The sequence below is a fragment of the Homarus americanus genome, unplaced genomic scaffold (assembly GCF_018991925.1).
Source record: "Homarus americanus isolate GMGI-L3 unplaced genomic scaffold, GMGI_Hamer_2.0 scaffold39675, whole genome shotgun sequence".
In the NCBI taxonomy this organism is placed as follows: Eukaryota; Metazoa; Arthropoda; class Malacostraca; order Decapoda; family Nephropidae; genus Homarus; species Homarus americanus.
This window is the reverse complement of record NW_024736071.1, coordinates 3,673,218-3,694,125: the sequence shown is the minus strand read 5'-3', so window position 1 is coordinate 3,694,125 and position 20,908 is coordinate 3,673,218.

Genomic DNA, 20,908 nt, shown 5'->3' with positions numbered 1-20,908 from the left:
GGAGTAGTTCACCAGACGTGCGGTGTCACAGCTGCGGAAAAGAAGGGCACATTCGTGCTCGCTGTCCCAAGAATCCCCTCGCCCTCAAATCTACCGACATTCATCAGCCCAGCTACAAGGTCGGATTCTGTTTGGAAGACAGGAGCTGCCCCCGTTATTGTGTCAGCGGAACAATAAATGGGTTTAGGGCATCTACTTTCATCAGGGACACCGGTTGCTCGTGCATTATTGTCTCTGAGGAAGCCCTGCCTGACTCAGACATCTCCAGCTGCTCGAAGGTTAGTGTCGCCGATTATTTACGTCGTGTTGACCAGTTCCCTGCTGTTAGGTGCTACCTGCGTTGCCCCTATTACACTGGTTGGTCTAATGTGGTAAGAGCTCAGATTAAATTCGTTAGTGTTCTCATTCGTAATGTTCCCGGTGTTCGTGACCCTAACGACCCGGAACCTTTAAAACTCTCCTCACTACCAGCACCAGTCTCCTCACTACCAGCACCAGTCTCCCCGCCACCAGGTCCATCCTCCTCGCCACCTGCAGACTTCGCCTCGCCACCCTCAAACGCCACGACATCTCCAGCAAAGGTCCTAGCCGTGGAGACACGGTCGGCGAAGGTGAAACGACTGCATTCTCTGATTCTGCCGAATTTGTTGCCACTGACTGTGACGCCCAAGGAGTTCACCAAGCTTCAAGACTCGTGTGCCACTCTGAAGCGGGTAAGGGAAAAGGTGACTTCCGGGGAGGAGGATCAGGTTAGAGAAGGGTTGGTTTACAAGTTTGTTTCTATTAATGGTCTATTGCACAGGTCTTGTGTGTCATCCAAGCGACCAGCCAAAGTAGGTCGGTTTTTACTTGTTGTCCCTGCTGTTTGTCGTAGTAACATTCTCTCTATAGCTCAAAAGAGCCCCCTAGCAAGACACTGTTCTCGTAGGAAAACTTATAGGAAGGTTGCTGATCAGTTTTACTGGCCGGGTATGGGAGCGTATATTAGAGCTTTTTTGTAGGAGCTGTGATCAGTGCCCACATATGTCCGCCAAGGGTAGAGTCCGTCCTGTTCCACTCGAACCCTTACCCGTCATTGCAGAACCATCTTCTTGGGTATAAAATAGATTTTGTTGGACCGTTCTCAGCCCCTTCCTATAAGAAGCCTAAATTACATCTAGCTAATTTGTTAAGGAAATATAATTGCAGAACCCACATTGCCCGTGTCCTGGACGACGTCCCCAAGCTGGAGTTAGTCGAGGCACTACCCTGCAAGAGTTCCAGTGAAGTTCGGGCGCCAGACTCTGATGATCTCGGTTGCCAGTTGCCGATAACACCTGACGAGATAGAAGAATCCTCTACGACTGGAAATAAGCCCAAACTTAAACCTGGACTGAAGTAGTAGTAGTGCTGCTGCTGCTGCTGCTGCTGCTGCTGCTGCTGCTGCTGCTGCTGCCGCCGCCGCTTGCTGCTTGCTGCTTGCTGCTGCTGCTGCTGCTGCCGCCGCCGCCGCCGCTTGCTGCTGCTGCTGCTTGCACAAGGGAGAGCAACAAAATTAGCTCAATTGAAGGAAGGGATAAGCCCCGAACAACACTTACTTCCGGGCCACAGACAGAAAGGCAGTGCGCACAGGGCGACTTATAACAACACCGGAACGAATGTAAGCCCTGAGAAATCAAGGTCAGAGACAATCCTGGCAAGGTTGCCACTTGTAAAGGCCTGAGACTTAGGGATATAAATTCCTTACCAGCCTAATCAGGATCTTATAAAAGGAAAGTCAAGGACCATGGTTTTCCGAGGGATAACAAACAACCCTTCGAGATTGACATCTCTTTACTATAAAAAATAACACAAAACTCTGACACCACTCACCAAACATTAAATAACAATTACGGGAGTCAAACAACTATGAGAATCAACAATTAATGTAGTCAAACAGTTAATGGAAGTCCAACAATTAATGGAATCAAACAATTAATGGAATCAAACAATTACTGAGAGTCAATAATTAATGGAATCAAACAATGAGTCAGCAATTAATGGAATCAAACAAACAATAGAATCAAACAATAAACAGATATTTCCTATGGCAGCGGCCCTGGAGAAGGTTATGAAAAGTGGTGATCCACTCTCAGGGGGAAGGTCCATTCAGCTCCTCACTCGAGTGACAGCAGCAGATGTCTTCCTGGCGCAGGAGAAACACCGGGGGCACAGACGGTGGAGATGAACTGGCTGTCGTGGCAGCCGCGGTAGTGGTTGGGGTAGGTGTCAGAAGATTAACAGACGAATTGTGAAGGTCTGGGGAAACAGCCCACAAGTCCAGAGCCTTTGATGAGAACTCCACCAGAATTTGGAGGTGTGTCTGGTTTGCTATCTGGAAAATGTCTGCCGGTGTCACTGGTAGCAGCGACCTTCTCATCTCCGTCTAACCCCCAAAGTGGGAGTCGCGAGCCAGCAAACGCGCGAGTGAGCGGCTGCAACGATCTTCCTGCTCGTTACCGCCCTTACATGGTTTATTCTGAGCATATGTCTGAAGCATGTTACGGGTGATGGTGGTAAAATGTGATTAGAATAGCCAAGTCCAGGTGTGAGATCAACGTTCCTCATGGCTGATTAATTATACACGTGGGACGTAGGAGTTCCTCTCCAAAAGTTTGTGAAAGGCTGTTAGTACCTTAAAAGTAGGGGTGCATTCTGAACCTATGTGTGAAGCATGTTACGGGTATTGGTAGAGAAATACACTCATGACTCCTGAAATCTAGAAAGAGTAATGAAAAAAACAGCGGAGCACCCACCTGCCTGACGTGTCATGAGTGATTTTCTCGGTTTCTTGTAAATGCCTGCCCCTTGGCAGGTTAGTAGTTACAACCTTCGGGTTCTGTGTAGTTAGGACAGTTAGGATTATAGTATTTTGTGGGTCATCCCAGACAGGGTATGGGTGATCCATGTTCTTGTGTAGTATGACTAAAATCAGGATTTCTATTCTTCAGTGATTGGTATAATTTTGTCGGATGCCCTTAAGGTATGTTCATCGGTGCAAGTAATATGTTTTTTATGTCTTATGTACCACTAAATGATGTAGGATGTTCGAAAGAATTGTTTCAGATGCGTTCCTCGTTCTGGTGTCTGTTCTGCAGGTGTAGGTAGTGCTGCTGTATTAGTAGTCCTCTCCAGATGCAATTAATATATTTTAATAATTTTTTGATACCATGTATAACTTTTGGTTCCCATTGTAGTGTTATAAGCCACGCTAAGAAGTACTCTAGTGCTTGTGTACAATTATTGATTCCGTCTGTAGTGTTGGAAGGAATAGAAGTGTCATCTTTTACCAGTGCGTCTCATTAACCCAATTACAGGTACTAGCTTTCGACGGTCACGGAGAATACTTTTATTAATTGTGTTTGTGCTGGTTCGGGATTTTCTCTGAGGGGCGCTTCCACTGCATTACCACCCACTATAACTAAAAAAAACCAGTAACTAGTAGTGAGATATTCCGATCGGTTACATGTATATACACACTGTCAGACTCTTAAAGACAATTAAAAAGGGAAGCTGGACTTGTGGAGCAGCTGTGCACATCCTGGTTAAGAGCACATGGCCGTAATGCAACCATTTGTGACCTAATTTACTCCAACTCTCCATAGAAAAAGGACAATATTTTCTAAAAATTATTGCAAAATGTCAGTTTACTTAGTCAACAACCTATAGCAAATATGTTTAATCTATTTCACCAAAACATGTTATCACTGCTCCATCATAAATTATGGAGTCAGTTTAATGAAGTCATTTATCGGCTAGAATATTTATATAGCGCTGAGACAAAAACACGACTTCACCATTTCGGGTCCCATGTGCCCAACAAATTATTCAAAGATCCGTCACTCAGATATCCGAGCCAGGGAACGGAGACGTATTATGGATGAACCAATCAGATGCAGCCACTCAATGAAGCATCTGATTCACATGCAATGAATTAACAGAAACCAGGCGTAAACAGCTCTATAAAATTGTTTCTACGAAAATTTTATGAACATAATAAGATGCTATATTTTCCAAATTATTCCCAACCAAAACTGCAATCCTCCCACTGACCTTAAAAATAGAATAATAGTAATAAAAAAAAGTAAGACAAACAAATATGTAATAAGGAAAAATAAACAATGCAAAATACCAAAAGAATTCTAAATATCATAAAAAAATCTCACTGAAATACAAAACTGTTATATAAGTCGGAATGAAAGACTATTTTAATACGGCAGTGAACCGGCAAGGGGAAAAATCAGCTGGACTCAAAATACGAGTATTTAGCTAAGGCAGACAGCTCTATAAATGGCATTCCTGAGTAAGTAAGTGACTGACATAAGCTAATGTTTAATATGAATAATTTTTTATCATATTAATTAACTAATGTGATATGAGAGGGTATATCCGGCCAGTATCCCATTTTCTGTTTGCACAGAAAGTTCTACATTCCGCTAAGGAGATGCCGAAGGTAAACTATTCATGGCACACATACACAGAAATATAAATATATATATATACGGTATATATATATATATATATATATATATATATATATATATATATATATATATATATATATATATTATATATATATATATATATATATATATATATATATATATATATATATATATATATATATATATATATATATATATATATATATATATATATCACCAGATGTTTACATGTTGAAAGTTGACCTGTGTCAACCTTTTTCTAACTCCTCTAAATCATTGTTTTTTAAATGTGCACCATGATAGACAGAAGGTGCTTTCACATACACTCTCAGTTTAACGTGTCTCTATATACAACTTTCTTCTAGTGTCCCTTCCTCACTGTGATGCTGCAGGTGTCAAGTTTCAATATTTATGGAGACAAGTGTAGTTCTCCTTATGTTGCGGAGTTGTGTCAAGAGATATCGAAAGTAGACGCTCAATTCTGATCCACAGGTTCGAATCTCATTATACAGGATATATGAATAGAACTCTATAAATATTAAGGTCTTTTATGTCCATGAACCACCAAGACTCAGTCAACATGTTATACTCTTTTAGCCTAGCCAAGTTTCATCGTTGGTGGACCACTGTAAGGGCTTCTCATCTCTCCACGTCTATCCTTTTGTCCTTTAATCTCGTCCACCATTCACTCGAAATTATTGTTTCTTCCAGATCTCTCATTTACAGTAAATCCTAACTCCATCTTCCTAATGCCTCTCCTGCTCCCAAAGATTTTTCCATTTGCATAATTTCCTTCCCCCTTATCCTCCACCCTCAGGGGCGTCGTAATGACCCTACAGAATATTCACATAATATTTTTTTTTGTAATAAAGCTCCCCTCGGTCCTTGTGTCTCCAGTCTGCTTGTACCTCACTCACACACATACACATCCTTAAACGCCTGTAAGAACTTCCTTTCTCTATATACGTCAGTTAGTCAAGTTAAACTCCACCAATAGCATCGAAAATAGTCAGATAATTTGTCATTGGTGTTCTATAAGACTGTAACTCCATAATGCTCCAAAAATCCTCCACCTGAGCTCTTAGTTTACCGGAGATGATCCTTGTATATAAAAGATGAACGAACTGAACGTGGGACCAGAAGCATGATCACACTGAGATCATTTAAGAGGATGTTTCAGTGCTTCAAATGCTGCACGATACTATTTACATTGGAACCACTTCTAAATATGTGTTGTGCATGTAATAATAATAATAATAATAATAATAATAATAATAATAATAATAATAATAATAGTAATAATAATAATAATAATAATAATAATAATTAACGGTTTATTAAGATAACATGGCAGCCCAAAGGCTGAAAAGATACAATGAACAGAGATGATAAGTTACATATGGTGAAATCGGGGAGTGGGTCACTTGATTGACAAAAGCTTTCAATACAAAAACATAAGAAACATAGAGTCAACATGCAGATTAACTTTAGATCAGGTACAGTGGGAGCTGGTCTGGAGACATTCTTGTGACCTGATGTCGGAGCCAAGCCTGGCTGTTAAGCCGCTACCTCACTACCGCTGCAGGTGTACCACGTGGCCCAGTGTGTGTGTGTGTGTGTAATATTAATAATAATAATAATAATAATAATAATAATTAACGGTTTATTAAGATAACATGGCAGCCCGAAGGCTGAAAATATACAATGAACAGAGGTGATAAGTTACATATGGTGGAGGCGGGGAGTGGGTCACTTGATTGACAAAAGCTTTCAAAACTAAACTATAATAATCAAAGAGTTAACATATAGATTGACTATAGATCTGGTAATGTTTGAGCTGGACTTGAAAACATTCTTGTGACCTGATGTTGGCGCCACTGTCTGGATGGCAGTTGTGTGTGTGTGTAATAATAATAATAATAATAAAAATAAACGGTTTATTAATAGAGTTGCAGCCGGTGGCTGAAAATATACAGACTTACATTTGATTTAGACATAATGATATAATATGCATTGAATATATTTACAGGGCTGTATAGTACATAAATCAGAAGTTGTTTATTATTTTAACAATAGATGGGATGGTGCTGTTCTTATATCTATCGGTGCGGGCTCTTATGGGCTGAATTTAGTTGTAGTGGCGGACTGCGCGAGTTGGGTGGGGGGCTGCAGGTGGCAGGGGGTGGCGATGGCGAGGGTGGTGCAGTAGTCCACGGCCAAACCTTTCCAGTGCTTGGTGGTGGAGGTCACTGAGGGATGGCATTTCCAGGGTGGAGAGAGCGGTGGTGTAGCCGGAGTATTCTGTGCCGAGCATGATTCTGCAGGCCCTTTTCTGTACCTTCTCTAGCTGACGTTGTTGGGTGGAGTTGAGAGAAGACGACCAGGCTGGTGACGCTTACGTTAGTTTGGGGAGAATAAAGGCATTGTAGATGGTCCTCAGCTCTGGCATAGGTGTCCCAAGTGACCTAAGTCTTCGTAGCATGTAGAGACGGTACGAGGCTGCCTTGACTGTGTTATTTACATGGGCCTTCCAGTCAAGTTTGTTGTCTATAGTTACACCCAGGAGTTTGGCAGACTGCACCAGCTGGGGAGGATGGGCACCCACTGTGACTGCTGGGGCTTGCACTGGAGTGGTGGCGGTATTGATGTGCATGACTACGGTTTTGGTATGGTTGATGGTGACCTTTTTCTCCGTAGTCCATGCCTGTAGCCTGTCCAGGGTGCCTTGGAGCGATGAGTAGTCTGGTGCGGTGTTGTCCACTGAAACCCCCACAGTGCAGTCATCCACGTACTGCCACCTGTGAGGAGTTGATCAGGATGAGGAAGCACAGTGGTCCCATCTTGGTCTCCTGGGGAACACCGCAGGTTAGGTGTTGGAATGTAGAGACCAAGCCCTGATACCTCACTGCTTGGCGACGTCCACTCAAGAAATCAGTGAGCCATGAGACCAGGTTGGTGGGCAGCCCTAGTGCAATAGCCTTGTTGATAACAGTGCAGTGATCAACAAGGTCAAAGGCCTCCCTGAAGTCCACAAGGGCAACGGCCAGTGATGTCTTTCGTTTCTGCAAGTTTTTGTGCAGAAAATCCAGAAAGCTCACCAAGCAGTGTGATGTAGAGGAGGTCCTCATATTGCCAAATTGCTGTGAATCAATTGACTGATAGATACTGGCAAATGCCCACTCAAAAACAAAGTCCTCACAAAGTAGACTGGGTATGGGGGTAATGGCAACTGGCCTGTGGTCGTTAGGGGACTGTGGGGTGGTGACCTTGGGGATGGGGGTGACAAATGCGGTTTTCCATTCATTAGGGCATTTGCTTTGTCTGAGGGATGCATTAATAATTGAACAGAGGGGGGTGGCAAGTTCGACTGCAAACTCCTTGTATATTTTGATTGGGAGGTCAATTGGGGTCGTGGAGCGTTTGGATTTAAATTTCAGGAGTTTGTTGGCGATTTCATATGGTTGGACACTGGGAGGGGGGAGGGGGAAGGTAAGTAAGCTGGGAGGAGAGTGAGGTCAAGACTGGGTAAGGTATGACATATGGTAGCAAAATGGTTATTAATTATCTCAGCTGCCTCCTCACTAGGTAAATGTGAGATGAAAGGAAGTGTGGGAGACTGACGGTTGAGACCACAGAGATCTTTTACCTTGGAGTACCACTGACCGATGCCGATTTCCTTGAGGCCGTGCACTTTCTTGGGATAATAAGTCTTCTTGGCAGACTTAATTTCCCTGATGTGTGTGTGTGTGTGTGTGTGTGTGCGTGCGTGTGCTTGTGTGTGTGTAATAATAATATTAGTAATAAATAACGGTTTATTGAAAAAGTTCTGCAGCCCGAAGGCTGAAAATATACATTGAGCAAAAATGAAAGGTCACGGCAGACTTAGCTCCCGGGGATGAATTGTCGGTAATGGCAAGTGCTACTTGTGGACAGGCTGTGCCCTTCTGAGGGCCGAGTTAGAGAAGGTCAAAGAAGATACTTGAAATTAAAGGAAGTGATAGCGAAGATGAAGGAAGATGACACAAGTCTGTGTCTGACGAAAACTCAGGCGAATGGACCGTTGTGAAGAGAAAAACTACCAAAATCGTAGTGAGAAAAGACACCAAGGAAACGACAACAGCTAAGTGTAAAAACTTTTTTAGTCCTCTAATAGACGAATTGGACGCTAGCATAGTCAGGGTCAGGGCTGAGAGGGAAGGTACAAAAATCTTAATTGTTGGCGATTTCCAGGTACGGTACCTGGATAGAGCTTTTTGTGGTAGAAATGAAAATAGGATGAGGGTGTGTTTACCAGGAGCTGGGGTGGGGGATATAGTTGACAGGATGGACAATATCTTGTATAGTAATGGGAATAAACCCATTATGTCTTAGTGCAGGAGGCAATGATATTGGCCGGTGTAGGAGTGAGGAGCTTCTTGATAAGTTCAAGACAGCTATAGAACATATTAGGTTGAAGGGGGATCCCTATCAAATGTGGTGGTCTGCCAAGAAGAAGAGTTGGTAATGAATGGTTGTCAAGGGCAGCTGGTGTCAACGGCCGTCTTGACAGATATTGCGTCAATATCAATCCCATTCATCGACAACTGGGACAAATTTTACGGCAGAAGGGACCTTTATGCTTGGGATGAGGTGCATCTGTCTGGGGATGGGATGGAAACCCTGGCTGGCTCTCTCGAGAGGGCAGTTCAAAAGATGTCGAAGTCTTTAAACTGCTAGGGAGACATATGGGAAAGGAGGTGGAGGAGACTGCAGTGGGAGCGGGTAAACAGAATGAAAGGTTACAGGGAAATAGTGCTAGGAATGATGACAAAACTAAATTAGGCAGGGAGTTAAAACCAAAACGCATCAAAGAGAGGAGTCAGAACACGACTAACTTAAATGTCTACTATGCAAACAGTAGGAGTATGAGAAGCAAACTGGATGCAATCAGGGCGTTAGTATGTACCGAAAAATCGATATAATAGCATTCACCGAAACATGGATAAACTTAGACTCACGAGAGTTACCTGCCATATACCAAATTGCAGGTTACAAAATCTTCCATACCGATAGGCAGATTACGAAAGGGGCGAAGTAGCAATCTATGGCAGGGATAATCTGAAGTGTAAAATAAATAAGAAAATAAAACCTGAACTGAATTAAGAAACAATTTGGAAAGAATTAATCGATGGTAGAGAAAAGTATGATCGCAGGAGTAATATATAGTCCTCCTAATCTTGATAGAGTTAATGAACGACTTATTTGGGATGAAATGCGCAGGGCTTCCAGACATAGCAAAGTTTGTATAGTAGCCAAATAGAGTGGATCGACTTTACAGGTAACTCAGAATCAGAGGATTATCTTAAAACAGTTCAGGACTGTTTCCTAAGTCAACATATAACCGAACACACCCTGGGTAATAATATACTCGATTTAGTTCCGTCAAACAGAGAAAACCTCATTAATAATGTCGAGATAGGGAGCGAACTTGCCAACAGCTATCACAAAAAAATAAGATTTTCAATTTGAATTTAATGGCAGACACAAGGAAAATTCCATTAAAGTCCCAGATTTGAGAAGGGCAAACCTTTGATAGGTTGAAAAGGCAGCTGAGAGAAGGGGTACCTTTGGGGATGGATTTCATGACCTCACACAATATACCCACAGAGGGCGAGCTCACTTTACCTGGAGACCTGACAACGATATCCTCACAAAATATGACGGTTGAGGATGACCTGATCAGGAGAGCTGACGTTGACGAGTTCCACAACAACTTAAATAATGAGTTACTTAATGCACCGGGGCAGAACACACCATACAGAAAACTTAGAACAAACAACAATGACCCTAAATGGATAAATAATTATATAAAGAATATTGTTGGACAAAGTAAGGCTATAGGTAGAAGAATAAATTATGGTGAAGTATACCTCCGAGATTATTATAAGGTATTGACCAGTGGAGTTCAGACCGAGATAAGAAAAGCAAAGAGGAATAATGAACTGAAGGTAGCAAGGGATTCTTTCAAAGGTATCAAACTAAAACAAGAGAAAAGATTGGACCAATTCAGTCAGATACTGGCGAGCTAACTGATAACGACGGAAAAATGAGCAATAATCTGAATATGCTACCTGATCTAGCTTGGAGAAGGACGAGCTCGTGTTAGTGACCAGAGGAAATGGCCGCCGTATTAGTTGGGGATCGTTGTGTTGTAGGGGAAGAGTGGCGGTGTGTGAGGAAGGACGACCTCCTTTCTACTCTGTTAAGTCAGCTGGAGGAGTTGAGGAGAGAGATAAGACATGTTAAAGGGGGAGAACGAATCCCTCAGGACCTAACTCCTTCAGGTAGGTGTCATGCCTAGCAGGATACCTGTGAAGGAGGAACCGGCGTGGAGAGTGGTTGCTTCCAAGGGACTAGGGTCGGACTCAGGAAAGCAGACCAAGGTGTGGAGTGCGGTAACCCCTACCAAGTGCTGGAGGAAGCTGGCGAGGAAGAGAAGAGGTAGGACGAGGAGAAGAGGCAGGACGAGGAAGAGAAGAAGCAGGGCGATGTGGTGCCAGGAGTGAAAAGGGCAGTTGTTCAGACCCTGCCCAGTGGTAAGGTCAAGGTAGTTGGGGACAGCCCAATCCTGGAGCTGGGATAGGGCATGTAGCTGAGAGGATAGATAAGGTTTTGTCAGGGGAGGGTACCAAGCAAGTAGTGTGTCTTAGTGTGGGAGGAAACTCTCGACAGGAGCTGCCATGCACAGGCCAACCGGCCTATTGCAGACTCCTTATTTTCTTATGTTCTTATGAATAAATATTTTTTCAATAGTTTTCACCATCGAAAATTTGAGCATGATACCCGAGGCACCGACTATATACAGAAATAGTGAAGAAAATAGGTTAAGCGAGATAGTAGTGACTGGTAACGACGTTAGTAAGCAAATAAACAAGTTAAAGCCTAATAAGTCACCAGGTCCCGATGAAATATTTGCCAGAGTATTAAAGGAATGTAAGGAAGAGCTTAGTATGCCCTTAGCAAAATTGTTTAACATGTCCTGTAAAACGGGTGTAGTACCAGAACCCTGGAGGATAGTGAATGTAATACCGATTTTCAAGAAGGGAGATAGATCACTATCCTCTAACTACCGTCCAATCAACTTAACATATATTTCAGGCAAATTACTTGATGCCATAATTTCAAACTCTATTCGAAATCACCTGGAGAAGCACAAGTTGATCAATGATTCTCACCAGGGCTTCACAAGCGGGCGTTCATGTCTAACTAATCTATTAACATTCTTTTCATCAGTTTTCGAATCGGAGGACGAGGGGCACAATTATGATGTGGTATATCTCGACTTTAGCAAAGCCTTCTATAGAGTCCCCCATTAAAGACTGATAAGAAAAGTGTAGGCTCATGGCATTGGAGGAGATATTCTAAAATGGATTAGTGCGTGGTTACAGGACAGAAAACAGTGAGTGAGCATTAACGGCACAAAATCCGATTGGAGTAACGTCACAAGTGGGGTACCCCAAGGCTCAGTACTTGGACCATTATTATTTATAATATACATAAACGCCATATATATAGGCGTAGACAGCAGCATAATTAAATTTACTGATGACACTAAAATAGGGCGAGGTAATTAAATCTGACGAGGACTCTACAAAACTACAGGAAGATCTAAGCAAATTTTTCGAATGGTCTGAAAAATGGCAGATGAAATTCAATGTGGACAAATGTAAAGTACTTAGTATAGGAGATGTAAGCAGAGAAACGAGATATCTAATGAACAACGATGTTCAAGAAAAATCCGAATATGATAAAGATTTAGGAGTAATGATAAGTAGGAATCTTAAGCCAAGTAAACAATGTGTCTTTGCTCGAAACAAGGCTAATAAAATACTTGGGTTCATACAAAGGAGTGTTAGTTACAAATCTAAAGACATCATCCTGAAACTATACCTTGCGCTTGTGAGACTTCACTTGGATTACTCAGTTCAATTCTGGTCACCGTATTACAGAATGGATATAGGTATAGAATCCCTAGAAAGAATTCAGAGAAGAAAGACAAGACTAGTCCCGGGCATTAGGAAACTGGAGTACAGAGACAGGTTAAAGCAGCTTAATTTGCACTCCTTCGAGAGACGCAGAGTGAGGGGCGATATGATAAAGGTGTATAAATGGAAGTCAGGGCTAAGCAAAGGGTACATAACAAAGGTGCTCAAACTATCCAACCAGGCCGGAGCTCGTAACAGTGGTTTTAAATTAGACAAATTTAGATTTAGGCGCGAAATAGGTAAACATTGTTTTGGAATAGAATAGTGGATGAATGGATAAGTTACCAAACATCATTATCGGCTCGAATACGATGAATAGCTTCAAACACAGGTTGGATGGATAAATGATTGATTTTTTACTTTGATTTTGCCGCTTACAGCGGCTACTTTATTGTGCACCCCACACTCATCCTGTGAGCGGTAGCGCAAAAGGATTACAGAGTAGAGTTTACAAAGGGTCATAATAATTAACCCCCGTTGTCAGGATATTATGGCACTGAATGTTACACAGTATTTCATTTACATTATTTGTTTAGTTCTATACATAAAGGGTAACTTATTCACAAATGCGTGAGTACAGGCGTGTGAGGCAGTATGTCTGGCCTCACACTTTGTTATTCACATTTACGTGAGAGGTATTCAAGCACATTGCGTATTTGGTTCTGTACATGAGAATTGATATAGTTACTAAGTGCAAAAAAATGGATACAATCTTAATATGTCGGCTATCTTGCCATTGGAGATGAAGTGTTGTGCCATTTCACACACAGTGTGCTTGGACCTGTCCCTAAAAGGTTCTATCTTCACACAGTCGAGGACGTAGTGTTCAAGTGTGTGGCCATATGTATGGCCACACACTTTACATTTAGTTTTGTTTACATCTGCTTGAGGAACATACTGCCAAAGGTACTTATATCCTAACCTTGATCTAGCGGTTACAACATCTTGTAATCTAGTGATCTTGTTACTTGCTCCATATACATGTTTCACTTGATACATCTCATCATGGTAACCTATGGATCGACTAGTGCCTGTTTGCACTTGTCTACTTGCGTCAAACTCATCAATAAGTTCTTTCCTAATTACAGTTTTAAGGGTTCTTTTTGACAGACCCAAATTGTATTCAACGGTGTCTTTGTTAGACGCGAGTTTGGCGAGGGCATCAACTCTGTCATGTCTTATGAGGCCTATGTGAGAGGGGATCCACAACAGTTTGACCTTGACACCCCGGTCAACAAGGCACGCAAATGAGCAATAGGGGTTGGGTGTAAACGGGACTGCCCAGTATGGTCTAAAAGCCCCGCTATAGTTTCCTCCAATCTTATGTTCTTATGTTCTTAAAAGCTTTCATTACTGAAAGAAAAGTGGACATGATATGAGCATACAAATTATGATAGTTTACAGTTGATGTCCCGGGCCTGGGCTGGTCATTGAGACACCAGATAGTGTGGTGTTCACGAGGTGCGGTAACTCGTCCTCGAGTGTTGATATGAAGGATCTCACCTGGTCATGGAGACATCATGTGGTGAGGTGTTCACGTCGTGCAGTGACTCATCCTCGGGTGTTGATATGAAGGACCTCATGTGATGAGGGGGACACCGGGTGGTGTGGTGTTCACGTGGTGTAGGTACTCGTCCTCGGTTGTTGATATGAAGGACCTCGCGTGATCATAAGAACGTAAGAACGTAAGAAAATTAGGAGTCTGCAATAGGCCGGTTGGCCTGTGCATGGCAGCTCCTGTCGAGAGTTACTGCCACTCTCTATCACCCATGATTCTATTTAGCCTCCTTTTAAACCTTTCCAGCGTTCCAGCACTTACTATTTGTGAACCAGTTCCTTCCTATCTCCCTCCTAAACCTAAACTTATCCAACTTAAATCCGTTGCTACGAGTCCTATCCTGCTCGGATATTATAAGAACTTTATCTATATCGCCTTTATTGATTCCTTTCACCCACTTAAATACATCTATCATATCTCCCCGTACTTTTCATCTTTCTAGGGAATGCAAGTTTAGTTTCTTTAACCTATTTTGATATGGTAGGTTTCTAAGTCCCGGAATCATTTTCGTCATTCTTCGCTGCACCGTCTCCTGTGAATTGATATCCATTCTATAATAAGGGCGCCAGAACTGAACCGCATAATCGAGGTGCGGCCTGACTAGCGCATGATATAGTTGCAATAAGACCTCTGCACTCTTATTACTTACACTTTTAGATAGAAAACCCAATCCTCTGTTTGCCTTATTTCGAACATTAACGCACTGTTTTCTAGGCCATAGGTCCGGGCTTACAAGTACCCCTAGGTCTCTTTCACAAGTAGAGTTGTCTAGGTTGATGTTGTTAAGGCTGTATACATTGTCAGTATTTGTTCTTCCAATATTAAGTACGCTGCACGTGCTGGTGTTGAATTTCATTTGCCATTTTTCAGACCACCCCTGTAGTTTATTTAGATCCTCCTGTAATGCATTTGCATCCTGCCCTGAATTAATCTGCCGCCCTATTTTGGTGTCATCCGCAAACTTGCTTGTGTCACTGCTGATTCCAGTATCTAGATCGTTTATGTAGATTATGAATAAGAGTGGGCCTAGTACTGACCCCCTTTTTCTTTATTTTTTTATTTTTTTATTTTTAGGTTAAGGTGGGGAAAGGATGGAAGGCATGCTGGGGCTCAAGGCACAGCCAGACATGAGGGATGGAGAGGTCACAACATATAGTCGTGGGAGGAAAGGTTGGAAAAGAAGTTTAATGAGTTAAACAGAGGGGGACGACACCCCTTGTTTTACATATTACAGAGTTGTTGGCTACCTAAGCTAACCTAGGATTTAGAATGAGGTTGCACAATGGTTATTTTAGTAGACAATGACTAGATTGATTTTACAATTACAAGTTTATTAACATCTTATACTGTATTACGTTATGGACTCACTTGATTGTGACTTGTTAAATGTGAATTTATATCATCTAAGTTTTAATCTAAGGTGGATCACTGTGGCGGACATAGATGGATCGCGGGTTGGGTTGTTGTAGTGCGGGCAGACTCCGGGGCCACCAGGCGTGGGGTCTCCCTCCGTTGATGTCTTCCCCGCGTAGGTGGTCTGGGCTGTGAGGGTCGTCCAGGAGCTTGTCCCAAACCTTCTTCCCTAGGCGATGGAACCTGAAGTTGAGGGCCTCTGTTTTATTTCTTAGGTGGATGGTTTCCACTGTCTCCTGGTAGGGTGGCGCTTGGCCACTGGCTGACCTCAAACACTTGTTTTGGAAGCTCTGTAGTTGTTGTAGTCTAGTCTTCCCGAGTGTGACGAGTGGTATAGATGGGTACTCCAACACAGGCCTCACCAGCGCCTTGTACAGGTGAACTTGTATCTTCTCAGGCATCAATTTAAAACGTTTTAATTTGGCTGCGGCGACTTTGGCTTTATTTAGTCTGTCCTTCACGTGGGGAATGATGCCCGTCCGAGAAATGATGAGGCCGAGCAACCTGCCTTGTTTAGAGTACTCAATCTCTTCGTCGTCGATCATCAATGGGGCCGGCTTGAATTTGGCTATGGGTATGACCTCAAATTTCGTTTTGTTTGTTTTTATTTTCCATTTATTTTCATACTACGAGATCTCCTCTATTGCCCGAGCAGTGAGTAGCGCCATCCTTGCTGTGGACCTTCCTGGGCAGGTGACGATCTGTGTTACATCGTCGGCATACATGACGTACTCGCTGCCGATGATTGGGGGTGGCAGGTCAGCCGTGTAGAGTGTGTAAAGGGTTGGTGAGAGACAAGAGCCCTGAAGCACGCCGCTCGATAGTGAGAATTCTTCTCCAAAATGTTCTTGCATCTTGATTTTGGCTCTGCGGTCCGTAATGAAGTGTACAGCAGGCACATCAGATTTTCGGGTAGCCCCAGTTGTATGATCTTATACTGCAGCCCTGCGTGCCAAACTTTGTCAAACGCCTTGCTGACGTCCCTCAGTACTATATTGCACTGTAGGTGGTCAGTCATGGCATTGGCGATCTGCTCGTAGGCCTGAGCTATGGCGGTGGATGTGCCTCGGTACTGGCGGAAGTCGAACTGGCGGGGATTATGCACGTCTTCGTCCTCCAGATACATCAGCAATCGCTTGTTGACTATTTTTTCGAAGATTTTGGCAGGTACCTCTAGCAGCGATATTGGTCGAAAGTTTTCGACTTTGTTTGGAGGCTTCCCTGCTTTTGGTATGAGGCGAATAACGGCGATTTTGAACATCTTAGGGAAGTATCCAGAGGCGAGGCAGGCGTTGCATATATGAGCAAGCCTCTCTATCATGTTGTCGGGGAGTTGAGCCAGGATCATCTTGTTAATGTGACTTTGACCAGGTGATTTGTTTTTAAGCCCTTTTATGACGGCTGACACATCTGCAGGAACTATGCGTTCCGTCAGGTAGCTTCCGTCCACCAGTCTGGTGAAGTCAGTCTGTGGGAGCGGCTGGAGCAGGTGCTGATGGTCCTGCAACTGACCTAAAATGTCCTCCTCAAACTCCCTGTCGAAGCCCTCGTTCTCCTGTTCACTAATGGTAAAGATCTTTCGTAAATATCACCGATGTAGTTGTTCTTGGTTTTCTTCCTGGAATATTTTTACGTTGTTTTGGTCGAGCAGGTAAGGGACCGTGCTAGAGGTGGAACCCATCAGTCGCTTAATCCCTTTCCAGAATGCAGCAGAATCGCGGTAATTGTTGGCTGCCTCCCACACCAAGGCGGCCCACTTTTGTTCATGTAGACGTTTGCTCTCGTGCTGGATGTCCGTCTGTAGCTCTCGGTACCGGTCTCTCAGCTCCTGCGTCCACTCGCGGATACTGGCTAGCTGTGTCACGTGAGCGTACTGGACACTGAGCTGCCTCAGCTGGTGACTAGTGTGAGGATGGGGAATGGTCCTGTAACTAGTGGTCGGGATGTTGTTGTCCATCTCCGTCTTCACATCCTTATACCATTGTTCGACCGCGTCGTCGATGTCATTGGGGCTGGCTTCTTCCAGGTTTCTCCCCTGCTTGAGACAGAGACTCCTTGAAGGAGTCCCAGTCTGCCCGTTTGAGGTTTGACCTGATGTTGGCGGGGATCATAATGGGATTGGATGAGAGCGTCACGACGACTGGCAGGTGATCGCTGGTACTGATGGGTCCGGCGGTAACGTGCCTGTTCAGGACGGCCTCGTTGTTAGAGAGGATTATGTCGGGTGTTGTGGCACTGGCACGTCTGATAAATGTCGGGAAATCTGGCCCGAGGTGTTGCAGTTTTCCCCTTCTGATGTTGTCATACAGCGCCACACCGACGTTGTTCTCATTACCGTGTCCTAGTATGGCGTGGCGCGCATTTAAGTCCCCAATGATGTATGTTGGTTTTCTGTGGCGTAGCAACTGGTTGAGGTCTTGTTCGGGTAAGTAAGGACGTCTGGGAGGTAGGTACATTGTGCATATGATAACAGGTCCCCTAGTTGTCTCCACCTGCACTCCCAGAACTGAATCCTCGAAGTCTGGCAACACTCTGTGACTCAGCCGTGACCTGATGGCCACAGCGACACCATCGTTCAGCTCACCCGTCATGTTCCTCTGGTATACAGTGTAGCCAAAAATTTTCAGCTTACTTTCGTCCTTTATGCCAGTACTGTTTAACAGAATGATGTCTGGGTCTAATTGATAGTATAAGTTAGACAGTTCATTACGTCTATTAAGGGACCAGTGTAGGACATTGTCCTGGACAATTTTCATCCTGCTAACGACTGCCCTGGGGAACCCCACTGGTTACACAGCCCCACTCAGATTTAACACCATCTACTGTACGCTGACCCTCTGTGTTCTATCGGTGAGCCATGATTTTACCCAATTTAATACTTTCCCCTCGATACCATGAGCCTTAACTTTTCTCAGAAGCCTCTGATGCTGTACTCTGTCAAATGCTTTGCTAAAGTCTAAGTAAATAACATCGTAATTTTCGTCATTATCTACTACCTCGAAGACTTTCCTAAAAAAACGTCAGCAAATTTGTTAGACACCGGGTGGTGTGGTGTTCACGTGGTGCAGTAACTCGTCCTCGGGTGTTGATTTGAAGAACCTCACGTGGCAATGGGGACACCGGGTGGTGTGGTGTTCACGTGGTGCAGTGACTCATCCTCGGGTGTTGATATGAAAGTCCTCATGTGGTCATGGGGACACCATGTGGAGTGGTGTGGTCTCACAGTACCCCATTCTCTTCTCGGTGATGTTGTGTTATCTCGTAGTCAGGTGTAAACCCGATCCTGCTGTTGTTCCCAGGGTTTACGGATTACCACTGTCTGGCCAGAGGATGGTTTCCAGGGGTGCTTATCTCAGTGATGAGTCCCTGTTCTCACTGGTACTGTCTAATGCTGAATTCACTGACTTATAAGCATTCATGACTGTTCAATATTGATCCCACTTTTTTCCTAAACGAAATTGTCACTTTTGATTAGTGTGTGGGGAGACATAAGAATGGGGAAAACTGCATCGGGCCTATTGGCCCATATTGGAAGTCCCATTTACACCCTACCCCTATCGCATCATATATCCACCCACTACTCTATTTCCCAACCAGTGTTTACCAATTTCGCGCCAGAATCTAAAGTTGTCCAATTTAAAATCATTGTTACGAGTTCGCTCCTGGTTGGATAGTTTGAGTACCTTTGTAATGTCACATTTGTTTAGCCCTGACTTCCATTTATAAACCTTGATCATATCGCCCATCACTTTACGTCTCTCGAGGGAGTGCAAATTAAGATGCTTTAACCTGTGTCTGTTCTAGAGAGAGAGAGAGAGATGCTCATAAGTGATTAAACCTCCTGAAATACCTCAATCAACACTAAATAATTGTGTTAATTCCTAAATAGGTATGATAAAAGAAGCTGGGATAGTCTCTGAATATATCTCCATGGTCATTATAGTCCAACCTACCTCCCTATTGATAACTATCTTGGATTTAAAGATGAGATTATTACGACCGAGAAGTTAGTAGTCAATGACATCGCACTTGAAAAAATTATCATAATATATTGACAAATACTATGAACTTGATTGGTGTCCCCCTTTGTCCTTGGTGAAGGACTTTCGAATCCCCCTTTCCGATCTCCCATGCTTGCATCTGTCCCTGAGTTTTTAGGCAGGGTACAATCAGAAATAGGTTCTAGCGAAATCTACCATACGGCAAAACCATAACAAGACTTAGGACAAATGTTCGGAATTAATATGAACGCATACTCGCAGGTATTGATTTTCTGCGCAGATGTACTGTACACTTCACATTGTAAACACCATAAATGAAACAGATATAAATTAGTGTTAATTAAAATTACCGTGTGGAAGGAACCACACAAAACCAAATCAAAGTGGACTTCCACGAAACTTATGTAACTTTTGAATCACCATATCTTGGGCCAATATATTTAACTAAATATTTTTGTTATAAAATTAAGTTAACTTGATTTTTTAACAATAACTAGTTAAGTTTATATTCTTGTCCAATAAGTTAAGTTAAATTAACCAGTCTGTGATCAATTTGCTTAGAGGAATTGTAATTGTATTAAAAATAATAGTCAATGAATAGTTTGAAAACCTGAATCATCAAAAGTGACACCCGCTGGGCGCAAGGGTCCGTGTGCTTTATAATACATACTTGTCATTTTTTCTTAGGAGTTAATCGACCGATATATTTTTATTAAGGTAAATTAACCAGTATTTTAAAAGTTAACTACTTAAGTTAACATAACTTAATCGTTAACTTGTAGAAGTTAACGATTAAGATAATTAATTGCTCCATGCCTGTATCCTCATTGCTAATAGTGAGATGTGATTAGTCTCTTCTCGTGGGAAGAGGTGAAGCCCACCTTGTTTATACGATTACAGAGTATTTGAATCATCAACATTGGATATTAGATCCAAATGGTAAGTAACCATCTACAGTAAAAGACTTATTCTTGATCTTGAGTAATCCGTTTATTTGATGTTTAAAATTTTAAGCGAGAGAGAGACAGGGAGGAGAAACTATTCGTAAATGCACACGATTATCATAAAAAAGAAACAAGTTTACACCTATTCCCAAAAAGGAAACAACGAAGCATCTCAGTGTTTCAAATCTTTAAATTCGAGAAAGACGAGTTTACCTCGAGCGGGTAAGACGTCAAATGGATTACGTTTTTTTTTTTTTTTTCATAATTAAGACTTTACCGTCTTAATCAGGAGGATGTGTCATTGTGAGGGGTAGAAGAGCGTGCCCTGACCTCCTCCTCCTTCCTCAGGCTTACCTCCTTTCTTTCATCCTCCTTTGATGCTGCTATAATGGTTTTTACCCTACTGTGGAGAAAGTGAGATGAAAAACAAAAACGAAGTAGCAGCACCACCAACCGTCCGTCTGTTCATCCGTCCGTGAGGTTTTCGTAGTGTTCTACCATACTT